Here is a 22,849-nt window from a genome sequence, read left to right on the forward strand (position 1 = left end):
CCCCCCCCCCCCCGGCCTGGCTTTTTTTCTATTAGGCACAGGGTCTCTGTTATAATGCTTAAGTCCTTGATCTACTTTGAGTTGGGTTTTATGCAGGGTGAGAGATAAGGGTTTAATTTCATTTTGCTACATATGGATTTCCAATTTTCCCAGCATCAGTTGTTGAAGAAGCTATCTTTTCTCCAGTGAATGTTTTTAGCACCTTTATCTAGTATGAGATAACTGTGTTTATGTGGGTTTGTCTCTGTGTCTTCTGTTCTGTACCATTGATCTATGTATTTTTTTTTTTTTGATGCCAAATACCACACTGTTTTTGTTACTATGGCTCTGTAGTATAATTTAAGGTCTGGTTTTGTGATGCCTCCTGCTTCATTTTATTACCTGTACTTTAAATAATAAATTGTTTACAAAACAAAGCACTGAACTCTTAAGTCATGGGCACAACCATATGACTTTGAGCTTTAGTCTTTTGTCAAATCTAAAATTAAGTGGTTGGACACAAGGATTCTAAATTCCTTTCCAAGTGTAGATTTTATGATTATATGTATCAAAAAACAATTAACTCAATTTAGCAGTATTTTGGGTGTTCATTGAAAGGAAACCATAATTTCTTTATTGATTTTTAAAACCATGACATAATTTTTCTGGAATGGCCTTGAATTTAAATCATTTTAAATTTTTGATTCTGTTAATATATTAGTGCTCATCAAATGCTATTACTCAATTTGGATTCAGAAGATATTATCTCTACAGGCATTCCAATGCACTGTTGGTGTTAATGTAAATTGGTACAACCTTTCTGAAAAGCAAATCATCACAACAGTAGGAAGATTTAAAAGCAGTTTACTCATTGACCTAGTAATCTTGCATCTAGGAATTTATTCTAAGAAAAATATCAGAAGCTCTCTAAATGTCCAAAAATAGGAAAATGGTTCAATAAATTAAGCTTTATTTGTATGGAGCATTATTATGCTGTCATTGAAAATATTTTAAAAATGTTATTAGCCAAGAAAATTTACAATCAAATATCAAGTAAAAAATATAGAGAGATATGCATCAATTTCCTTTCTTCTATATAGGGTTTATACATGTGGACCTAGAATAAGCATTGTAAGGGAATTTACTAAATGTTAATGATAGGCAACTCTAGGCTGTGATTTTTTAAATGCTTTCTGGCAATTTCAAATCTAACTACAGTGAACTAGTGTTAGTTTTATAATTATAAAATAAAATTTAAAACTGTCTCTTTATTTGTGAATTACAATAAACCCTTCGTATAAAATTTTTTACTATGGGATTATAGAAAAATCACTAATTGTATTAATAGTCAGAAAATTCTCTTTCATTTTCCTCTGCTTGCCTTAGGATTTATTTACTCTTCTTTTTCTAGTTCTTTAAAGCAAGAGTTTAATTACTGAATTGAGGTATTTCCTATTTGAAATATAGTTAGTTCTGTCCCATAATTTTTTCTATGATGTATAAACAAAATATATTCTAATTTCCCTTGAGATTTCTTCTTTAACCCATTGATTATTTAGAAACATTTTTTTCAACTCTCATATACTTATGTACTTATGAATTTCCCAAGTTCTTCTCTGGCATTCATTTTCTAATGTAATTCCATTGCAGTCAGAGAACATACTTTGTAAGATTTTAGTTCACTTAGACTTGTTTTATGGCTACAATATAGTCTATCCCACAGACTCTTTGTAAATTTGAGAAGACTGTGTATTTTGTCACTGCTTATTGGAGTGTTTAATAGATGCCTGTTATATTTAGGTTTGTACTTTTGTCAAGCTTTCTATTTCCAATTTTGATCTTCTGTCTATTCTTTTCTTTATTGAAAATGAGACATTGAAATCTCTCTTACTGTTGAATCTCTGTTTCACTCTTGAATTCTGTAGATTTTGCTTCATGTACTTTGGAGTTCTATTGTCAAGTGTATATATATATATTATCATTATTATGTCTTCTTGACAGATTGACCCTTTTGAAATTATAAAATGATCTTTTCTCTACTGACAATTTTTGTGTTGAAGTCTGTTTTTTAGGATATTAGTATAACCATTCTAGCTCTCTTTTGGTTATGTCTTACATGGCAAACTTTTTTCTGCTCTTTAATTTCAACATATTTATATTTTTAAATATAAACCATGTAATTTGTAGATAGGAAACAATCAGATCATTTTTAAAAATCTGCCAACATGGGGCTGGGGTTGTGGTTTAGTGGTGGAGCATTTGCCTTGCAAGTGTAAGTCATTGGGTTTGATCCTCAGCACTACATAAAATAAATAAGGGTATTGTGTTTATCTACAACCAAAAAAAAAGTGTAAATTTTTTTTAAAAATCTGCCAATATCTTGCTTTGAAGTGTTTCACCCATTTACATTTAATAATTGCTAATAAAGTGTTATTTATAGCTGCCATTTTCTCTTTTGTCTTTTGTATTTCTTAATTCTTTCATTACTTCCCTCCTTTGTTATTAAATAATTATTTTTGTGCATACCATTTTAATTCCCTTGTGTACTTTTACAATTTTTTTAGAGTTATTTTCTTAGCAGTTGTGTTGGAAATTAGAATTGACATCTTAGCTTAAAACAATCTATTTTGGATTAATACTAACTTAATTTTAATATCACATAAAAGCTTTGCTCTAATATGGCTCTGTTCCAGCTCACAGCCCTTCCAAGGGTATATTCATTGTCTCAGGTGGACTATTGAGCACTCATATCTTGCTTTAGTTAGTACATGTGTCCTGAAGAATTCCTAATTTTTATTTGGGAAATAAAGGGAGAGATAGCTATTTAAGCAGGGCACACGGCAACTTTATTCTGCAAGGGAAGTTTTGTAGGAGGCACCACCCCATTCACTGAACTTTCCCAGTTTCCATTTGGCAGCTCATAAGGTGATTTTAGTTGCAACTGAAAAAAATGTAAAACTGCTTCCTACAGAGCTTCAAATAAGCTAAAAGCATTTTCAAATACAAAGGATTTTGGGGAGATTTCCTGTCAAGCTTTAATTAAAGAGGAAATCTCCACTTTTTTATGAGATTCTTTAAGCACTGACTTTAAGGTGGCATCAGTAGGCTTGCTATTCCTGGGTATGAGCACACTATAATCCCGAGCTGAGGAAGGTAAATGAGCATGCCAGGGTATGCAGAATGAAAAAGGATGCATGTGGTTTGCATGTCACTAAAACAATTATCAAGTTTTAACACCAGTGAGTGAGAGAGGTCAATTACTCTGTAGATACACACATACACATGCATGAAGTGTGTGACACATCAATTTGCATTGCAATGATTTATTTGACCATGGACTGAAATAGGAAGTATGACTGAAATAAAGTCATACTTTATTTATAGATGGTGTTCTTAAATGTGCCTGTCAGTTCAATTAAAAATAACATGGTGTTGGTTCTAGACAGATCTGAGCTTGAGTCATGGCGCTGCCATTTACTCCCAGTATGACTTGGTACTTAATCTCTTAATCGTTTACTATCTCTAAGTCTCAGTTTCCTTAACAGAAAAAAAGCAGACATAAATTTGAAGCCAACTCCATGGTGCAGTTGAAATAATGAACCAATCTGATAAACTATTACTAACATAGTTACTGCTAATTATATAGCTATTAATTAAGAATAATGATAACAACTATTTGAGCATACAAACCAATGTAGTGTGGCTGACATAAAGACAATGGAAGATATTGAACCCATTTGATTCAAATGTGCTTCAAGATAGGTTTGAGAAATGAGGAATAATGATATACAAAATCTGGTGGAGAGTAAAGCAAATCTCAAGGAATTTTTAGGGGTACTTGGAGCAATAGGACTAAGGTAGGAACAGAACATGGTTGGAATGTGTCTGTTCACCAGTTTTCAAAATACCAGTGAAAAGAAAATAGCTGGAGTTTTGGTTTGTTTTGCTTTATCCAAAACTTTCTTCAATACCTTGTGAAAAATACTGTTAGTATACATTGGTATTTGATTAATCATATATACCTTTATTTTTTCCCAGTCGCTGTTTCTTTAAAATCATATATAAAAATACTTGTAAAGTAAATTATGTTCAAAATGGTTCCATGTGAGTTTAGTGTTTTCTAGTCCTTACGTTTGGCTTATTTCACTCGCTCCTTAAAATACTTCCCCATCTCTTCTCTTTCCACTCTGATCCTATCCAATCTTTCAGAGTCATAATCAATACCACTTTCTCTAAAGCCTCTCTAAGGGCATCTCAGTCCTCAGGTTTCTCCCATTCAAATGAATGACTATAGGACCTGCATACAGTTATAAAGAAACTCATCAAACAACTGTTGACCAACCACAGATCCAGGCTCAGCATCTGCTGCTGAAGACTCAAAGATAAACAAGATGCTGTGCTTGCCAGCTCTTAGGGACATGGGATCCCTGACAAGAGTCAGCATAGTAAGAGGATCATTTTTTGCAAGGAATATTTTTATAAGGGAAAGATATATTTGTAGAGAAATACTTCATCAGAGAAAAACACTCACTTGTATTTTTGATTAAGTCCAAGTTTTTATATGGAGCGAAATGCTCAGCTAGACTTTAATTTTTTTTTTCAGTGATGGAAAAATGGCCATTTATAAATGGCTATTGGTTTTCTGCCTTCACAGAGAAAAATTTTGCCTTTCGAAGAAAACTTCTCTTACTGTGAGAAAGCATTCTCACGTGCATTTTTATTATCCAAAGATGGAACCAGTACTCTTGGAATGATAAAATTGGGACAATAAGTAGCTGAACTATTTTACGTAAAGATGTAAACATTTGACTCTGCTATGGAAAGAGTTACATCTTGTATCAATTAGCTTTGGTCAGAATAATAGTGCATTAACAAACAACCTCAAAACTCAGCGGCAGAAAAAAAAATATTTTATTCTCACAGATCCCTGGGCTGGTTTCACTTTACATTGCAGGTCTGCAGACTGGGTCTTCCCCACATGTCTTTCATCTTCCTTGGTCCCACTGGGCTATTCAGGGCACATTCTTCTCTTGATGATGGCAAAGGCACACTAAGGGGCAAGCCCAGCCATCTAAGCACATTTCAAGCTGTTTTTGCATCACTTCTACTAACATACTATCAGCCAAAGTCACGGGGCAGGAATGGACGCTCTGTCTTCAGTAGGAGAGAATGCAAAACCCCATGGCAAAGCATCTGAATATAGAAAGTGATAACGAATTGGGTACAACAACTCAACCTGCCACGCCCTAGAAACGGATTGAGTGAAATGTGTTCGAAACTGAGTGAAGGATTTGACGTTTTTAGATCCTCTTGATGGGCCAAAAAAAGGAGAGACTTGAAAGATGTGGAAAAGAGTTGCCTTTAACAGAAGATAAACATTCCTACAATGTAGGATCAGGCAGGAATGAATGAGTTTGCTAAGGTCATTTTTTTTTTTTTAATCCAAATTCCTTCCTAGACTTTTTTAAACACTACTGCTTGATAGTAGCTGAGTTTGGGAAAGTTAAGAAGGGCCCAGAAGCAAAGTAAAGTCAGTAACATTGCATAAGCAAGCTATTTTGGGAATTATTTTAGTATTATCTACAATAACATGCCTGACCAAGAAGACAAACAAACCGAGGGTGGATTGTGGAACACATGAATATTCCTCTCTTCTGAGGAATCTTATAGGTGGGCAACACTAGAGAACACTGATTTTTTTTTTTTTTTGCTAGTAGGGGAAGGAATTGTTCTCTCATTGAACTGTCACAGTAGAGTAACATTTATTCTATAAGCTGGCAAAGTGAGGCACAATGAGTGTTTGTTTAATTCAGGCACTTTTGCCAGTGATAATAATAATGATAACTTCTCTGCTTTAGATTAAGCTTTACTCACTTCCTGGGCCTCAGCCCAAACTCATTCATCTGGATCCAAGAGTAAATTCTCCCTGCAGGCTTAAGTCACATAATTCATGGCCACTTGTATATCTTATCACTTATTTGGTCCATAAAGTATGGGTCCTAAACTATACACAGGATAACTAGTAACTGCTCTGTACAACAGTTTCTAATTTCAAATTATCAGTCCTAATAAGGGAAACAAAGTGCTAAGTATCAGCAAAGTTAATAAGTGTTTCGAAGAGATAGAGGCCCTAGTTAGTGAAAATATTGACCCATAAAATTCTAAAACAAACCCAATCATAGAAATAAACCCCATAATATTTTTGAATGAACCACGACTATCAGTAACTCGCTAGTACAGCATTCAGAACACTAAGCATCTAGGCCAAGCATAAATCATCTAAGCATTGGAATCCATCATGGGACTCCCAATAAGAACATAACGTAGAAATCTGAAGCAACTAAATGCACCTGTTCACTTATAGGTTCATTTAAAATGGAGTCATGGGGGTCTTACTATGTGCCAGATGCACAGGAAGGACAAAGCCATGAACAAGGTAGGCAAGAGCTCAGCCATCCTGCCAGTTGGTTAAGGGAGGAGACACAAAAATCAACAAAGAAACAAATTAATTTTAAAATAGCATCATTGCTACAGAGAAACTGAAAAAGAGGACTGTGGAGGAGCGGGATGCCCAGAGGTTCTTTCTCTCTAGTTTTCAGGGATGACCTCTGTGAAGAGGATCTTTTTCACTGTGTCCTGTCTGGGGCTAATCGAGCACCACAGGCAAAGTCAACAGCAGCTGCAAAGGCTTTTCCGTGGGCATGACGTGGGCAATAGGCAATATTATCTCTTAAGATATTTTTCTTTTAAATTCTTGCTTAGTTTAATAAAATCAGTTTTTAATCACTCCAAGTAATGGAGAGAGCCAATGACTCTATTAGCCCAAAACTCATCATATTTACTAGTATTTTTAGATGCCAGATTTTGTACATACTAGAAAAAGATCATGTCTGAAATTTTGGAAATTTAATATAGTCTTTATATTTTTTTTTAATATGAGACTGTAGCATCTTGTGTCAACTCTGAAAACAATGGAGAATGTGTCCAGCTACCCCACCCAGTTTACCCTTCAGAGTTCATTTCACACTGGTGCTGAAAAAAAAAAATCATCCTTCATCCAGGAAAAGCCACCTTCCCTCTTTAGATTCTTCCTCTACATGACCTTTCAGAGAAATTTCCTCAAAGACTCTCAGGTCGGGGAGGAAGAAGGTAGGTAGAGGAAAGTAAAGGAAGTCTTTGGGAATGCTAACTTACTACCCCAATGGTAACGTTGCCTACCAAATCTCCTCCTGCTTTAGCTTCTCCAGGACTAGAAGCTGCTAGAAGATCTGTAACCAGAAAAGGTGTTTGTCTCCTTTAAAGGCAGGAAATGCCCTCAGCTGAGAAGTTTCTTGTTCTATTCCTGCTGCTGGGGGAAAAAAAACAAAACAAAAAACCTGCACTGTAACATAAGCAGACATTGTATTTCTAGATAATTGGTTTAAATTCTTTTTATATCTTTAGTATATTTAACTGTTTTTCCATCTGTAGTACCACATCTTGCACTAAGAAGGCATTCTATAAATATTCATTAAAGTAATGATTAAGTAAGTGAATAATTCTGTAGGTCAATGAAGGAATATTAAAATAAAATATAGGCCAACAATCCATATTCTCCATGTTATCGTCATCTAAGCTCTAGGTTTGCATCCTAAAAGTATGGCCATGATACTTTCTTATTTGAAATTTCCTGACTCCATCGTATTCTTTTTATAGCCAGCTCCAATAAGCTGAGAGAGGAGGTTTAAAATACTTTTAGTATTTAGCAGGTTGAAAGAAAATTCATACCCCTTTAAAGAAATGAAAAAAAAATTCTTCCTCCAGCAAGCAAACATTTTAAGAATGTTAATTGGAACAGATTTTATATTGTAATCTTTTGTCACATTGTAAAATAATCCTTAACCAACTACAGGGATTCTGATACTCAGAAAGCATTGTTGGCAAAATTTAGGTACAAGGAGAATACTTGTGTTCTGTCAATTAAGGAAACTGAATTGGCTCTTGCACTTGTAAGTTTAAAAAAGAAAGAAAGAAAGAAAGAAAGAAGAAAAAAAAGTGCAGTTTTAAACTCACTGATTTCCAAAACTAAAGATGGCAAAGTGATAGTCTAAGAGATTCTTCTATTTATAATATGTCATTCTCATTAATATGACATTGGCTATGTAAAGAAAATGCATATTCCTGATGTGTTAGATTTTTCAAGGCATGGTATTACGCCATGTTCTCTGATTTCAATTCACTTCCTAGAATGCTACAGCCAGTTTGCTCCAGCTCTTGAGAGTCTATTGTTCAATTTTCAGAAATGTGAACTGCTTGTAAAAACAGTCATTTGTATAATAAAATGATACAGATTTACAATTAAATTAAAAAGATAACACAAGTAATACTCAGAACTCTTCACTTCCTAATTGTTTTTCTGTTAGTTATGATCTTGATACTATTTACATCTATGTAGAGGAAATAACATAATAGCATGCTATTGAGCAGCTCTTCCCACCTCCATGTTAGTGATGTCACATTAATAGCCTGAAACTGGCCATGGTGGGAGTATTTGCCCTATGAAAATTTGAGAAAAACTATAAATCAGGAATTGATTCTTTTTTCTCTGAGTTGTCCATATAAAGAAAGTAATGGGGAAAATAACATGGAATAAGTTTTAAAGTGTATTCATCAAATACAGTGGAGAGCTGGCTTTAAGCGTTTTGCAGATTATTACTGTATACAGGGACTTGAGATTTCCAAGTGCCTTAACCTGGAAGTCCCAATCCCTGTGTCAGAGTCCACTCTCTAATAATAAAAGTCTTGACATTGTCTTCTTTTATTCTTAAGTCTTAGTCCTGTTCTTTGGTTTTCTGTGTCTTCCTACTACAAGAAATGGAAGTCTCTTTGCCTATAACCCCAGCTACTCAGCAGGCTAAGGCAGGAGGATTTCATGTTCAAGACCAGCATAGGCAACATAGTTAGATGCTGTCTCAAAACAAAATCTAAACACAAAAAGAAATGGGAGTCTCTTCATATGCTCCCAAGGAGGCCTCTTGGCTTCCAGACTTTAAATTGTTGAGTAATTTATAGTTTGCCAGAGTGAAATTGAATTTAACTATTGCCATCCATTCTCAAGTACTTATAGTACTACTTCTCCCAGACTTCTCAAATGCCTATCCAATATACTAAATAAGGTAACTATTTTCATTAGTATATTATCCTGCTTTACCACCAATACAAGTTTTAACAATTACCCTGCTACCTCAAGTGAGGAACATGTCATACTCCACCAGTGTTGCCAGCCAGTTGGCAGGTGGCCCACCTCCAAAACCCCAATTGAGCATCTATCTTCTCAGTGCCACTCCTGAAATCAACTCAGTTAGGGGTCCTTGGGAAGCAGAATTTGAGATGGAACACATTAAATAGAGAGTACTCTTGAAATCAATATCTGTGAAAAGGAGTGGAAGGAAGCAAAATTGAGCAAGGGGAAAAGGTGAGCTCTGATGTATTCTCAATAAAGGGTTCAGCCAACCCCATAGAAATTTCCAGAAGTTGGGTGGCTCTTTGCATGTGTCCCAAGTACATGTCATCCAGGCTTTTATATTCCTGCATGATCCGCTCTTGTCAGGAAGAGGGGTCACTCTGGGCAATTTTCTTGGTTTTAGGTAATCTCGAATGAGGGCTGATAGGAGAGAATTCTCTTTAGTCAGCACTCCCAGGAACTTTCATTCCTTCGAGGTGGCAAAGCACAGTCCCCACCACAGTGCCTACTGTGTGCCAGTATAAAGAGAAATAAAGCAGGTCCTTTCAACTCTAGGTATATGATAATCCTGATATTCCTCAAAACTACCAAGGTTATTCCCATTCCAGGGTCTTTGCTATCTACTACTTAAAGCCTCACTCTCTTCAGGTCATAGCTCAAATGTCTCCTTCTCAACAAAATATTGTTTGACTCTTCTGCTATAAATTACAGTGTCTCCCCCACAAACCACACCCATCCCCGACCCCCTACCTCCCTTCTCTCAACTGTCAGCTCTTCTTTGTTCTCTTACTCCTCTGGCTACCTACTGCTCTTGAGCATCTTTGGTGGGACTTTGGAAAAGTACTTCTTTTACTTTCTTTTTATTTCTCCCAAATAGATAAAATGTGGCAATATTAAAGAAACAGAGTAGTCACTTTACTTAATTCCCTCACCCAGTACCTTCACTGTTAACTGATCATTTTTCTCTACACTGGGAGTCAAACTGGAAAAAAAAATCATAGGAAACCCTGATTGAAGTCGATTAGGAAGAAATGATTGAAAATGGCTACAGAACAGTGTGCACGCAAGTGGCTCATTTTCTACAAGGTGGGTTTTGCTTTCCTCCTCTGCAAGAATGGGCTTTCCTTAGTAAAATTCTCCCCTTGGGCAGGTCAAGCCCTACTTCTGAGTGCTCCTCGGCTAACGCAGGTGTTTGTTTGGTCGTTGCCCCTCCTGTCTTCTTGATTGGATTCAAACGCTTTCATGCTGGAAAGGGGTCTCTTTAAAGCCACCCTGTTTTTTTTCCCCAACAGATGAGTGTGTTCGAAGGAGCAGCAAAAGCTCAGGCTTTAGATTGTTGGGTTGGGGAGAAGTTAAACAAACTTCTCACAATTCCGTTTTTGGTGTAACTTAAAAAATGAAGCTAAGGATGGAGGTGTATTTCAGATTGAGGAAAGGATCAGTATCACCTTTTCGAGGCTGTGCCGTGAATGCCTATGAACATTTTCTCATCCAAAATGCACAGGCACTTCCAGCACATGACCTATAGGTGTGGTCATTTACGCAAGTTTGGTACTCGACGCTTTTTCTAGTACAGCCATATTCCTACCATTTTACTTTCCACTTCCTTTTCACTGCCAGCCCCCCACCATGCACATTTGCAGCCCACCACCTCCACACTGCAATTCCCAAATTAAAGCTTTTCTGCTGGGAGTTATATATTCCAATGGATGACAGGCGTTCCTTGCAGGAACTATTGTAGCTGAAATATCCAGATGGTTGTCATAATTCTTCACTTTACTTTTCTGTGTGTTTGGCTATTCTGTTTCACTTTATCCGTCATCAACACCTTTTTGAACGTCATCTTCTCCAAAGGATGGAAAGGTGAAGCTTCAAGTAAGGTGATCGAAGCCAAGGTTAGAAATTGCACTTGAATTGAGAAAGCCAGTTTTTCAAAACAAACAGAAGAAAGAAGATTTACATGCCTTTAAAATGTTTCCCTTTTCTACACGAGTACGCTTATTTATTAAAGCCATTTAGACACATATTTATGAATACCTAATATGTGCCAGGCATTGTTGCCAAAACTTAGGATATCTTGGTGAGTAAAATGAAGACTCTGACACTGTGAGAGTTTATATTTGGGGTAGGAAGGATGATAAACACACCATAATAAATAAGTTAAATTATGTAGTTTTTAAAAGCTTCCCATATGATGCACACAACTTTCCCATAGGAAATGGAAAAAGGAAAGGAAAGGTTAAAAGGATCAGGAGAAGAGGAGATGTTAGAATGCAATTTAATACAGGGTGACCAGAGTAGGATTTATTGAGATGGTGACATTTGCATAGAAAATCTTTTCAGGCTATAGGAACATCCCTGAGGTGAGAGTTTTTCTGGCATGCCTGAGGAATGAGAAGATGATCAAAGCCAAAGAAGTGGAGTGAATGAGGCAGGAGGAGAAGGATCAGATGGGTAACTGGTAATAACATATAGGGCTTTATAGACCATTGTAAGGATATTGGTTTCACTCCAAGTGAATTGGAGAGACATTAGAAGATTCTGAGCAGAGAAATGACCTGATGAAATTTAGGCTTAAAAAGGGTCACTTTAGCATTTGCACTGAGGGGAGGGAAGAGGACATAAATGGGGAGACAGGTTAGGAGGGGGGCAGTGCAGACCTATGTGGTAGCAGAGACAGGACTGAGGAATAGTCATGTTACGGATATAGGATAAAGAGATTTCCCAATGAATTGGATGTAGGGTATGGAAAAAAAATCAAGGATGCTGACAAAGTTGTGACCTGAGTACTGGAAGAAAGTGCTTCCATTAACCAAGATGGACATGGCTGTCAGGGCCAGGTGAAGGCCACATCAGGAGTTCAGTTTTTTACATATTTGATCTGAGACAACCAAATGAAGATATCAGTAGGTAACCATGGGTGATCCTAGAGATCAGGTGAGATAAATTAGGAGTCTTAGGCATTTTAGTGGTACCTTCAGTTCTGAGATTAAATGAAGTCACCAAGGAAGCAAGTATAGATGAGAAGAGGACCAGGCATTAAGCACCGTGGATCTCCAACATAAAGTAGTCAAGAAAAAGAGAGAAGCCAGCAAGTGAGACTGAGAAGCAGAAACTGGAAAGGGAAGAGAAATCCAGGAGAGTGTATTGCTTTAGAAGCCAGATGAAGAGAGGCTGGGTAAAATGAGAAGTAAAAACTGACCATTGGATTTAGCAACATAGAGATCATTAAAGATTTTGACAAGAGCAGTTTTCATGAAGTAGGGGAGAGAAGCAAAAGAATAATCAGGGAGGTTTCAGAAGCAAGTTGAAGGAGAAGAATTAGAAATGGCAAGTAGAGCTGTCTCAACAAATTTTCCTGCCAAAAATCTGAAGAAATGGGGTGATCATATATAGGGAAAGATGGAAGAGTAGCAGCATGTTTGTATTGGTGCAAATAATCCAGTATATAAACATTTTAATAATGCATGAGAGAAAAGATAATTGCTAGAGCAGCATCCTTGAATAAGTGGGAAGGGAAGGGATCTAGTGCACAAATGGAAGGGCTGGCTTTGGTCAGAGCATGGAGACTTCATCAATAATAACAGGAGGGAACGCAGCACCTGAGGGGGCAGATGTTAGGAGTGCAGGACTGTGATTGTAAGGATCAATGGAGTTCTCTTCTAATTGTTTCAGTTTTCTCAGTGAAGATGATAGCAATGGTGGGAGGAGATAGTGAATTGGGGGAAAAGAAGTTATCAAGTAAACAAGGAATGAGTGAATGAATGAACCAGGGTGGGATAGGATTCATGTGAGTACCAATGTTCACTTGAATTTGTGTTTATGATTTAAAGTGAGACCAGTCTTCATGATTGTGTTCTTCTTTGGCCATGTAAGGTACCCAGATGCAGATATGGAAGAAGCAGAGTCAGATCTAAACCGCATTGGGGTTTTGTCATGTTAAATGAACATGTTAAAGCGGGAGGGGGAAAGAAACTGAAAGCGCAATTGAGAAGGATTTCTGTAGGTGGAATCCAACTGGGTAAGAAGGGGAGCGAGGACAGGAAGCGGGTGAGGGAGAGTGAAAGGTCCCGGTGGGGTCAGAGTACTGTGGTCAAGGGTACCAAAGAAGATGGCCTGGGAAGTCAGGAGATGTTGGTCTGAGTGGGACACAGGACATCAAGAGAGTGGAATGGTGCCCACCAGCAGGATTGGCTCTTGGAAGTGAGTGACAGCAGAGGGAAAGATGACAGCAGGAGGAGAAAAGAGACCAGGAGTGGAGAATATATGGCATTGGAAGAATCATTCACCTGCATGTTGAAATCATCAAAACGTTAATATCCCAAATGGCAAATTAAGGTGAGCAAAGTTAGGGTACAATTGTGCAATGCAGTACTAGGCAGGTATTAAAAATAGAATTTGGGAAAATATTTAAAGACACAAGGAAAGGATGAAAGAATATGGAGGGAAGGCATGCAGGTCATGCAAATTCATGTTTAGTACCAATCCCATTATCTTAAAGTATACCAGTGCAGAGGGAAAAGACCAGAAGGAAATAAAACAAGATGTCAGTGGGATTTGTTGTAGATTAATTTTTGTCTTTGTCTCTCTTGTAATTTTCTAAATTTCTGACTAGCAAAAAATGAGAAAAAATGACATTAACAAAATTCAACAAAAGAAAGTAAACATTAAATTATCTCTGGTGGGGCTGGGGATGTGGCTCAAGCGGTAGCGCGCTCGCCTGGCATGTGTACGGCCCGGGTTCGATCCTCAGCACCACATACAAACAGATGTTGTGTCCGCCAAAAACTAAAAAAAAAAAAAATAAATATTAAAATTAAAAAAAAAATAAAAAATAAATAAAAAAAAATAAATTATCTCTGGTGTATTAAATTTCCTAAAAGCATTTTTCACAACTACATACATGTGGATATATGTGTGTATATGTGCATACACACATATACGTATAAATATAATACACATATATATGTATATTCACAGCTGCCAGATTCCCCATTGTCTTCTGCATGAGTCTACTCAAGTTATGCAAAATGTGACACAATTTTGTGGCTAAGTTTTGGATTTTCTTTCATCTTCAGAAGATATTTTATATAACACTTTTTTTCCCTGTCAACTGACTCTAGGAACTTGTTTTGTTTTTGTTTGTTCCAAAGTTCTCTAAATAGATATTCAGGTTTGAAAGATCTTTTACTCTAGAGAAGACTAACACATTTTAGCTAAGATTTGGGAAAACAGCAACTATGTTTGTAAAGCAGAAGCATCTAGATCTGGCGTGGAGAGCTGGACAGAGGGGGCTACCATTCAGGGCGAGAAAGAATAGGCTTCTACTGGGTCTTTGTCCCTTGATGAGGCACATTCTGTAGGTATGTTTAAAGGGAATGCTAGTTAATTACAAATTTGAGATTAAGTCTGGTTCAAAGTAAAAGCAAATGCACACACATGTAACTTCTCTCCCCACTAGGAGCAAAGAACACAATAGTGTTGGTGAAGCTCGTGGATGTCTTATGCTGTTTTGTTTTTGCTCTCAACTGTTCCTAAAGAATTTTCCCTCCCTGTCTTATTAAAGGAAACTCTATGGGAAGAAAAGAAAAAGACCCCCTCTCTACTCTCAGTTGAGTAGGATTCTGTCAGGCCAATAGCCTCATGTTGACAACAGAGGGCTAAGTTTGGGAAGATCGTTATCCAAAAAAAGTTTAGGATTGATTCATATGACATTTGATTCAAAATGAAATGACATCACAGAAGCACTAACTTCATATAACTTCATATTGACCCACTCTGAGGACAAATCCCATCGACCATTTTAAAGACATATTTCATTTTTAATATGTAAGGTGAGAGAGAGAAAAATTCTATTTTTATTGGAAAGCGATTTACATATATTTGACAAGAGAAACGTTAAAAAAAAGAAAATATGATTGAACTTGAATCATTGAAAGCTTATGTTTAATCTCTGCAGAAAAGTCTCTGGAGTAATTCTTAGAGGAAAAAATATTTTCTAAAAGCTGAAAAAGATCACTTATCAGCATGAAATTTCATAGGTCATGAGGGTCTAGAATCACATGGCTATTTTCCTATGTACTGATTCTAAATCTTTAGCACCCTTGTCTGGAAACCTAATGCCTACCGTCTGGGCAGGGCGTGGAGTAGGAATGCTCATCCACAAAAGGTAACCCAGGTCTCATTTTGCCATTGCCTCAATCCCCAACCACAAAGCCAAGCTGAATGAAAAAGAAAATCCCTAATTTTACTGAAGTTTACATTAGATTTCCAAATCAATATGAAGTTTTGAAATGTTCAGGCAACGTATGGTCCTTATCCTAATAAGGAATTGTATTCCACTTTTATGGTTGTACAGTGAGCCCAAAGGATGGAGGAAAGGCTTGAGGAGTAATCTAAAGCTTAGCCTTGCAAAGGCATGTGATTCAGCCAAGGTCAAATGAATACCTCACAATTAGATTCTGTTGTGTGCATTTATCTATCCTGGAGATTCTCTCCTTTACATGCATGCACACACTACACACACTCACACACAGAAACACAAGCCTTCAAAGCCTCAAATAGCTCCATATTAATGATGTAAAGAAGAAAAAATTTAAAACTTGGCTATAGCTACTGGCTCGATCATTTGCTTCCTATAAACTGGAATTCCTTTTTATTTTAATGCAACAATTCAATTGCCTGAATTAAGACCTTTAGTATCCTGAACAATCCTAACTGTACAAATACTTAATTCTTTTTTTGTTATTATTAGTTATACATGCTATTAGAATGTATTTTGATATATTATGCATATATGGAGTATAACTCCTCATTCTTCTGGCTGTACATGATGTAGAATTACATTGGACATGTACTCATATATGCACATAAGATAGTAATGTTCTATTTATTCTACTATCTTTCTTATTCCTATTCCCCACTCTTCCCTTCATTCTCCTTTGTCTAATCCAAAGTACTTCTATTCCCCCCCATATCTATTCTCTTTGATATGCAGGTGAATTAGCACCTGCATATCAAAGAGAATATTTGGCCTTTGTTTTTTTGGGAGGGGGATTGGCTTATTTTGCTTAGCATATTTTCCAGTTCTACCCATTTATCTGCAAATGCCATAATTTCATTATTCTTTAAGTCTGAGTAATATTCCATTGTGCATATATACCACATTTTCTTTATACATTCATCTGCTGAAGGGCACTTAGGTTGGCTTCATAGTTCAGCTATTGTGAAGTTGAGCAGCTAAACATTGATGTGGCTGTGTCATTGTAGTATGCTGACTTTAAGTCCTTTAGGTATAAACTTAGGAGTGGGATAACTGGTCAAACGGTGGCTCCATTCTAAATTTCCTGAGGGATCTCCATACTGCTTCCCGTATTGGTTGTACCAATTTGCAGTCCCACCAGCAAAGTATGAGTGCTGTACATCTTTCAAAATTTCACATTAAATTAAAAAAAAAAATGTCTTCAGTACCTTGACAATGGATTTTTAAAATTTCTTCCCATACAAGTATAAGAAATATAGATTTATTCTAAATGGACTCAAAACTTGGTTGACCCCAAAATACTGAGAACCTCTGAACTGCGTGATCTAAGAAGTTTGTTTACAACTAACATGGTTTTGACAAAAACTTTTCTTTTTGGGGAGGGGCGGGTATCAAGAATTGAACTTAGTGGCACTTGACCACTGAGCTACATCCTCAGCCCTATTTTGTGTTTTATTTAGAGTCAGGGTCTCGCTAAGTTGCTTAGCGTCTCACTTTTGCGAGGCTGTCTTTGAACTTGTGATACTCTTGCCTCAGCCTCTTGAGCCGCTGGGATTACAGGCATGCACCACTGCACCTGGCTGACAAAAACGTATTTTTTTTTATTTCAAAGAGTTATGTAACTACATTAAGAAGTTGTTCACATTAAAACTAAAATCAACACGAGTAAAAATAATAACTAATACTTATTGATTACTATGTGCCAGACACCATACCTAGGATTTCACTATATTGCCTTATTTAATATTTCCAACAATCCCATGATGATAGCTAATGGTTATTAAATTCATTTTATAGATGCAGGAACTGAGCACTGGAAAAATTATGGAATTTTCCAAGATAACAAGTTATTGAGTAGCTGAGTTGAGACTGGAACCCAGGCAGTGTTCACCACTCTATCAGCCAGATAGCACAGAACAGTTGTTAGAAGATTAGAAAATCATGCCTCTGTGTGAACTCAGTTCTCAGTTAAACAGCCTGTGTGTGTAACTGATGGCTGATGTGATTAGCACCTTATAAACTTCGGAAATGTTGCTTGTCAAGCATGGAAAATTAAAATATTTGTGCTTGCTCTTCTGTTCCCAGGACTAATTATTTTAGATTCTACTAATACATTAAGATAGTGATAATGCAAAAATTAATTCTATAAACAAACCATTAGGTTAAGAGTCTACACAAGCATGACCTACCAATTTTGCAAACTGTTGGTACAAATTAGTGGATTGATGGACTTTAACCATTGCATAAAAACAACCCAACATGCCCTTGTAAATCATTGTTGAACTTATTACTCATTACAGCTTGTTCTTCTCATTATCATGCCACATGTAAAATCTTGACAAGATTTGCCTGACATCCAAACCGAATCTTATAACTCAAGCAGCACGTTTCTGTGGCGTGTCAGCCCGCTGCAGGTGTTTCTCTATCACAATGAATAATTACATCAAACAAAGACAAGAAATATTCTAAAGCTGACAAAACCACACATCTGAAATCTGTATTTTCGATCTCTTGGGAAATTAAAATCTACAAGTATAGGGGCTTCAGTGCCCATGTCTTGGGGCCATTCCAGGATTATAAAGAAAGATCTTTTCTTTACAAGCCCAAGGATTGCAATAATACAGGAAATTAAACTGTATTTATAGACTGGACGCCAGCACCCCAGCATGCTTTCCTAGCTCTCCGAATCTCGCAACAAAAATAAAAACACTAGCAATCAAACGAATGAGCAAGAAATGACAAGTGTTTTGACAGCTCTAGAATACTTTGAGGTATTTTTAGCATATTTCTGAGTCGTATTAGCTTAACCTGTAATAGAATATAAATGAGCCCATATGGCACAGATGTAATTATGTTCCATGCGAGAAATCCCTGTGGTAGGTTGGGGAGGGGGGGTCGAGGGAGAAGAATACGCCAGCCCCCACCTCCCTCCTCACCCTCTCCCCCTCACCACATGTGCCTTCTGGAGGGCATGATTTACACATCATTTGCATTGAGAAGAATAGCAAGAAACACAATGCTAACAACACAGTACCAGTAAAGGGCAAGCAAAAGATTGGGGATCCCTAGGGGTGCGGCTCTCTGTGACTGACATCCAGTTAGGAGTAGAGGCAGCTTCCCCTCGGGATCACATTGGATGAAGTGATCTTTGATTATGTGGGCACAGCAATCATAAGGCATAATTATTATTACTGCAAGAGAATGGGCAACAAGTCTCTGGGGAAAGCCTCTGTCACAGACACTTTGCTGGCGCACGCTGGAAGCAAATGTTCTCCCAAGGATCATTTTCATTCCGACCTGATATTTAGCTGAAGCTTCTTTGACTACCAGTCATGAAACATTAAATATAGATTAGAGCCAGAGAGATGTTGAAAGTTGAAATTCACCGGAGGTGCACGCTTGTGTCCTTGAGAAACAACCTCGAATGCCGTCCAGATGTTGCAGCAGCAAAGCAGAATGGTCCCAAGCTGCAAGGAGGCCACAACAGAGGAGAGAGGAGATGTTTTGCATTCCACCAGCCTTCTGTTTGGTTTATTTGTACTACATTAATTTAGCAGAGAATCCTAACAGGCTGTTAGTGGTAGATGTTGCAAAGCGTTCACCATCCCGAAAGAATGAAGAGATGCTTTTGTGCCAGGAAGGGGAGTAATTCAAAGCACGTAATTGATTTTCTACAGTTTCAAACTGTGATAAGACTAGGGTCTAGCAACAGAAACATATGTTAGCAGTTTTGTCTCTGTTTTCAATGAATAAAAAAGAAAAAAAAAAGCACCCCCATAACTGGTAGAAGGTTAATTGGCTTTGAACATCTCACTAGATATTAACAGATAGTTGCAGTGGAATTTGGAATAAATTGACGGGCTTTGGAACAGTTTGTAGAGGGCAGCCATGCTCTGGAAAGCAACATTTGCCCCCCATATGTGTGATGGGAACTCCTCTTCCATTTCCTCAAGGAATCCCCTGTGCTGCACTGACGGAGACTGTCCCCACTCCCCCCACCTCACTTCCCACCTTACCCACTTTTGCAGAACATGAATCAGATGGGGGGCTTCTCTGGTACAAAGGAAAAGCATGAAACATGCTTTATTTAGGGAAGATACATGCTCATTAGGTCCCAGTAAACCAGAGATCTAAAACCAGTCACCTGAGAAGCAGCTGGCCAGGTTTTCTTCCTGTCCATTGGTAAATGGAGCTAGAAGGATGAGGAGATCGGCAGGCAAGATAGGAGACAAGACCTGGGAACTCATTGCCCACCTCTGAGAGCTGACAAGGGCTGGCTTGGATGAGCAAAGGAGTTTTTGCCCCCACAGACTTTTAAAAACAGCAGAGACTGATGAGTTCCTCAGGTCTTTTGGGAAGCAAAGAGCTGGATTAGGTGACATGCTGACCTGCCTTTCTAACTCTAAAATTTTACCTTTTTATCAAACTAGCTCACTGAATTTTTGAATTTCTCCCTTACCATGGTGCTTCAGGGGCTAAGGTGATCATTAGCAGTCATCCAGGCAACCCCTGGAGGCATGAGATCAGGAGCCAGCAGAGGCAACTCTTACCTTTTAAACATCCCTCCCCTAGTTCAATTTAGAGGCCCCTTTTGCAATGCCAAGTTTATGTTTATACTGTTGGTGGAAATAGATTTGTATGGAATAACCTTTAAATCACATTAAACTAATACAGTTCACCAAAAGTGGGAGGAAATCCAATCTGTGCCAATTTTTATCAGTTTTGTTCTACTTACAGAAGAGCTTTGGCAACTGGGCACAAAAATAACCTCCAGAATACTGTGATGCTCCATCAACGGGTAGCCCTCCTTTAATAGGTCTGGGTTGGGGCAAGGGGTGGGATGGGAGCTGTTTTACCAGGGGGGCAGCCCTTGAGTTGGCTCTTAAAGAATAAAAAGAATTTGGCGGGTGAATGGAGTCGGGAGTGTGGGGTGCTAAAGAGGACACATGCAGAAGCACCGAGACATTACAAGATGACAGAAAGCTGATGAGAGGGTGGTAGGACCAGAAGGTGGTGGGGAGAGAAAAGGGGCTGGACAGGGGCATGATGGCCATCCCCAGGAATCCTGCCATAGTTGAAGTATTTTGAGTAGGAGTGGAGGTAGGATTGAGCAGAGGATGTAAACTCAGATGTTGTTACAGTGGTCCAGGGAGAGAAGTAAGTTCCTGGACTAGGGCAGTGACAGTGGGAATGGAGATTCAAGAATGGGTAAGAGAGAAGTTAAGGGGGTAGAATCCACTTGTCTCGGTGTCCTTTAGAATGTGAGGAGTGAGAGAAAGGAGCAGTCTGAGGTACTTCCCAGTAGAGTGAGCACAGAGTAAATCACCTCCCAATCGTTTGAATTTCATCTCCAAATTGACCATCAGCTTACTTGAGTGATAAGTTTATGTTTCAGTTGGAATTGATTTCAGTGTCAAGGGCTTTATTTGGAATTTCCAGGTACTCCCTCAGCAACAGTAAAGAGAAGGCCCCCAGAGGAAGAAGTGGGAAGAGGGTATCCTCCCTGGGAGCCCCCAGGTGTGGACAGTGGAGGAATGCTGATGATTGTCACTGATAGAGCCTCATGGAGAAGTCAAATGAAAATGTGTGTTAAATTTCCTTAAAATTATTATACCCTTTGACCCCCAAAATTATACTTGTAGGAATCTATCCTGAGGAAATGATCAAACTGTTTAAACTCAGAGCAAAGAAATATTTGCTGCAGTATTATTAGAATGGAAAAATTCTAAAGGATCAATAATTGAGGGCATAATTAAAGAATTGCTCTAGAAGTAGTTATTAATATAGTCATTTAAAGAATAAAATAAGAAGCATAAAAATTGGAAATAGCCAAATCGGTCATTACTTACAAGCGAGATGGGTGTACCTGTGGAACCCCCAAGAGAACTAACGAAAAGCCTAATATCAACAATAAGAATTCAATAAAATGGCAGATTACATGATTTGTAAAAATGTCAACAGCTTTATTATATATAATATTACGCCAGTTAGAAAACAACCAAATGTAAAAAAAAAAATCCCATTTGCTAAATGAATATAAATGACTGAATTAATGGAAAGATATTTCTTAATTGAAAAAGTTTTTTTTTTTTAATATTTATTTATTTTTTTTAGTTCTCGGCGGACACAATATCTTTGTTTGTATGTGGTGCTGAGGATCGAACCCGGGCCGCACGCATGCCAGGCGAGCGCGCTACCGCTTGAGCCACATCCCCAGCCCCAATTGAAAAAGTTTAAATATTCTATTTTGAGAGAAAAATAACTCAGTATAAAAAAGTCAATTTTTTTCCCTAAACCAACCTATAATTTCATGAGTTTCCTAAGAAAGACACTAGTAGATTTCTTGCTTATGATGGTGATTTTGAAATGTGTCGCTTCATTTTCCTTTGCTTTTGAATAAGCAAAATGATTCCAAAGTTCACAGTGATGGGGTTGATATTTTAAAAATTTAAAAGCAATAAAAAGGGACTAGTCTTAACTATCATAATTTCATCAAATAAAATACTTAGGAGCTGGCAATTAATTATTTGGCCAAATTTATGTAAGAGAGTCCAAAGATAGAATCAAGTACTTATTGAAATTTAGCATTTGATAAATAACCCAATATTAGAATGGTCTTAAAGTCTGAGATGAAAATCCCATTAGATGGAAACTTGTGACATTTCAAGTTTCAGTGGATTCTGAGTAATTATTTTCCTCTTGGAAAATATTAAAATCTGTTCCATTGTTTACAACAGACAGGAGAGGGAAGAGTACGTGTTTCAGTCCAATTGTTCGTGCCAATTGATGTGTATAATTAAAGAGCTGTAGGTATTGCCCATTTCTGTTATTTATAATGTAACCAGATAGCCAGCATGTATCATTTCTGAGACATTTTCGCTCAATGCAGACATTCTTGGGTGCCCAAAGAAACAAAAGCATTACATTATCATCTTTAGCAAAAGGTTTGATAGGTGAGGCATTTAAAACTTCTGGATAAAATAAGGTTTAGGGATTATTTAAGGATTTAATTTCTGCAAGCCAGCCCCATGACACATTGCCATGGCTAGCTAAGCATTAACTGGATTTTCCATCCGTTTCCCATATTGTTGAGCTCAACCTTAACTTGTCAGCTTGGGAAAATCCCTTAACCCCTGTAAGCCTCAGTTTCTTCCCCTGTCAAATGAAGGAGTTAGGCGAATTGATCCTCAGGCTCTTCTCACTCAAAGCTTCTGTTATTCTGGATACAGAAGCCTGTTGTCATACTCCGTTGCACGGAGCATAAGGTGAAACAAAAGAAGTATGCCTAGCTACAAAATCACAGGCCTTCTAAGATCATTGCTTTCCAGGCTCTCTTAAGCTTGCAGCCCTGTGTTTAATACAAACAACAACAAAAACCTATGATC

At 37.5% G+C, this 22,849-nt stretch overlaps 1 long non-coding RNA gene across 1 annotated transcript in view; it reads left to right on the forward strand.

Annotated features, from left to right (window-relative positions):
* Positions 1 to 22,849, forward strand: part of LOC125611219 — an 80,534-nt gene that overhangs the window by 40,250 nt on the left and 17,435 nt on the right. The window lies entirely within an intron of this gene.

This window comes from Marmota marmota, unplaced genomic scaffold, assembly GCF_001458135.2.
Source record: "Marmota marmota marmota unplaced genomic scaffold, marMar, whole genome shotgun sequence".
NCBI lineage: Eukaryota > Metazoa > Chordata > Mammalia > Rodentia > Sciuridae > Marmota > Marmota marmota.